Below are 3,020 nucleotides of genomic sequence, written 5' to 3'. Positions count from 1 at the left end.
CACAGACTAATAATTCTGAAACAAAAAGAATGTGTATCTAAAATTGAGATTATCAAGTGACCTACTTGCATAAACTTGTCTTCCTTCCTCCACGTTATTTGTTACCTCTGTGTGATCTGAAGTATGTTCTGGAAGAAGAAAATTTGTGGTGAGGCAGTTCACCACACCGCCCAGCATGTGGGCCAAGAATGAGAGAGCCGTCGCTCGGGAAGGTCGCCCGGCAGTGAGCGCGAGGACACCCAGGGCGCAGGGGTCCTTGGGCGGGACAGCATCCACGCGGTCTTACGTGGCAAGAAGGCCAGGGTGTTTACGCCGGTGAAGAGAACCCTGACGATTTAAGAAATCTGAGATTGAAGGGGAAGAGGCAGTGGCCGCTTCTTTGTGGAACAAAGAGCTCCTTCTCCCACTGGTAAGTTTCTGGTTTGTTTTGGAATTTAGAAAATGTCGTACCTGTGTTGTCTTAATAACTGTTTAATGCCTTGAAGGTAAAAAAAAAAAAAAAAAAAAATAACGTTGCAAAGTTGATATCCTCAAGTTCCGATGACGGTCCTGGGAGGCGGGTGTGATTCGGGACTTGGACAAAGTCACCCCGTCAGTGTGGGGCAGTGGAGGGATTTGGGTCCAGATTTGTCTGATGCCAGCGTCGGTGCTCTTTCTGTCTCACAGAGACGTCAGACACGACCTTCAGCTGCCTGTGACCTGTTGCCCGGGGGCTTGCCCACTGAGAGGCCCGTAGCATTGGCCAGGAGCCTAGGAAACTAGGAGCAATCATGGGCATGAGCCATCACTGTAAGGGAGAGAGGCACACTCTACGAACCCAAGCCCCACACAGTGTCCCTGACTTGCCGCGCACGCCATGGGCTGTGTTACAACACGGGGTGCTGCTGTGTGTCCGCGTGGATGGAGTACAGAGGAGGGGAGAGGCTGTGTGAGGGAGGGAGTGACATGGACGACTGGAGAAAGGGGTGGGGGAGCCTGGAGGAGAGAGAGGGGTGCTGGCCAGCAGGGGTGACGGCAGGAGGAGGGGTGGGGGGCAGGAGGAGAGAGAGGGGTGCTGGCCAGCAGGGGTGATGGCAGGAGGAGGGGTGGGGGAGGCAGGAGGAGAGAGAAGGGTGCTGGCCAGCAGGGCTGATGGCAGGAGGAGGGGTGGGGGAGCCTGGAGGGAGCTCGGCTGGGGGGCGCGGGGCCACCCGTGAACACGCGTTCGTATGGGCACGTCCTCCTGGGTGTGGCCCAAGAGGCTTCCCCATGGTCTAATTCATGGGAAGATATTCTTGTGATAACATCTCTTCCAGGCGAAAGTGACAAATGGGTGACAAATGGTTTCACCGTGTTGTGGGTTACGGTGTTGATGCCATTAAAAAACTACCGTTGCTGCATTTACACAACGATGCTGGGGACATCTGCCTGGGTCTTGCCTTGTGTTTGCCCGTATTACATGTCTCAGACCTTCTGAGCCGTCCCTTACCTGGAGGTCTCTCATCTAATAATATCAGGTCCCTAAGGCAGACTCAGAAAGAGGAAATGAAGCCGCAGAGAGAGGCTGCGCAACCAAATTAAGTCCCGCTGAGCCCGGACCTCAACCTTGTGAGTTTTTTTCCCAGGGGAGACCCTCAGGTGCACACTCAGATGCGCCGACTCTCATTTTAGGCGCAGTTCTGATAAGTGAGGCTGTTTGGCTTCCCGAAGTGGAAAGGTCAAGTGCCTGAGTCAGACCCTGAGAGCCGCAGGCCGACGGCAGCCGTCAAGGGCCTGGGGGGGGGAGGGGAGGGGACGGATCCCGAAGGACAGACAGGACGGCGCCACGCACGTCGCCGGGGGTCGCGTCGGGCCGACTGATGGGCGGGGCCCCGGGGGGCGAACAGCCGGTGCCCGGGCAGTGGGCGCGATGCGACAGAAGCGCAGGCTCCCCGCGCTGGGGACCGCGGGGACACCGGGGCGGGGCTGGCCGGCGGCCCGGTCGAGCCGGCGCGTTCGCGTTCGACGACCAGGTCTCGGCTTTCGGCGCAAAGTTGCCAACGATCGCCCTTCGTTGGAGTCACGTGGAACCGCCGGGCACCGCCGAGTCGCGGAGGGAGGGAGGCTCGGTGCTCAGGTCCGTGGTCAGAGCTCAGATGGCCAAGGACAGGGCTTAAAATCCGAGAAGGGTTCCGTGGCAGAGAGGCCTGTTTCGGAAACACAGACATTCCTTCTTGCCTTTCAAAACTTGTTTCGTTTGGAGGAAGAAGGAGGGAGCGGGTGTGTCGAAACAGCACCGAACAGACAAAGAACACAGGTGCGAAAGACGGGCGGCGGGGGAGGAAGGGCGAGAAGTCGGAGGAAGAGAAGCGAGGAGAGAGGCAGAGGCTGCAAAGGGGGGAAACCGAGGCAGGGCCGGCGGCCTCCCTGGCGGAGGGTCCCCGCCCACGCGGGGGTGGGGGGGGTCCCAGAAGCGGGGGCTCTGCGCCTCCCCGCTCAGCGCCCTTCTCCCGCGATCCGCGACCTTCCAGGTGGGGAGCACTCTGGGCTCCTCCCAGCCCCGGGCACGCCCTCCTCCTCGCTGTGCCGCGGCTGAAGTCCTGGGGGCCAGGACACCATGAGCTTCCTGAATGCAAACTCGGAGCACTTAGCGGAGGCCGTGTGGACCCTTCCTGCTCAAGCGTGGTGTTAGGATTGCGGGATCGCAGGCCCCACCGGGCCTGCAGGGGTGGGGGCTCCTCATGGAGCCTCAGCCGTAGGGACGGGTCAGTGTAGGGATGGGCCAGTGTAGGGACGGGCCAGGGTCTAGGGATGGGCCAGTGTAGGGACGGGCCAGTGTAGGGACGGGCCAGGGTCTAGGGACAGGTCAGTGTAGGGACAGGTCACTGTAGGGACAGGCCAGTGTAGGGGCGGGTCACTGTAGGGACAGGCCAGTGTAGGGATGGGCCAGGGTTAGGGACAGGCCAGTGTAGGGCAGGTCACTGTGGGGACAGGCCAGTGTAGGGCAGGTCACTGTAGGGACAGGCCAGTGTAGGGACGGGTCACTGTAGGGACAGGCCAGT

At 60.1% G+C, this 3,020-nt stretch overlaps 1 protein-coding gene across 1 annotated transcript in view; it reads left to right on the top strand.

The window, feature by feature from the left end:
• Positions 1-209: 209 nt before the first annotated feature.
• The window catches only part of CCR6 (C-C motif chemokine receptor 6), a 27,363-nt gene continuing 24,552 nt past the window's right edge, over positions 210-3,020 (top strand). The window contains exon 1 of the mRNA XM_040448687.1: positions 210-409. The gene's annotated coding sequence lies outside the window, so the exon portion shown is untranslated. The remainder of the gene's footprint in view (positions 410-3,020) is intronic.

This window comes from Herpailurus yagouaroundi, unplaced genomic scaffold (assembly GCF_014898765.1).
Source record: "Herpailurus yagouaroundi ecotype Mexico unplaced genomic scaffold, PumYag 198, whole genome shotgun sequence".
NCBI lineage: Eukaryota > Metazoa > Chordata > Mammalia > Carnivora > Felidae > Herpailurus > Herpailurus yagouaroundi.
The sequence above is the reverse complement of the archived record's forward strand: the minus strand, read 5'-3'. Positions and strand labels throughout refer to the sequence as shown.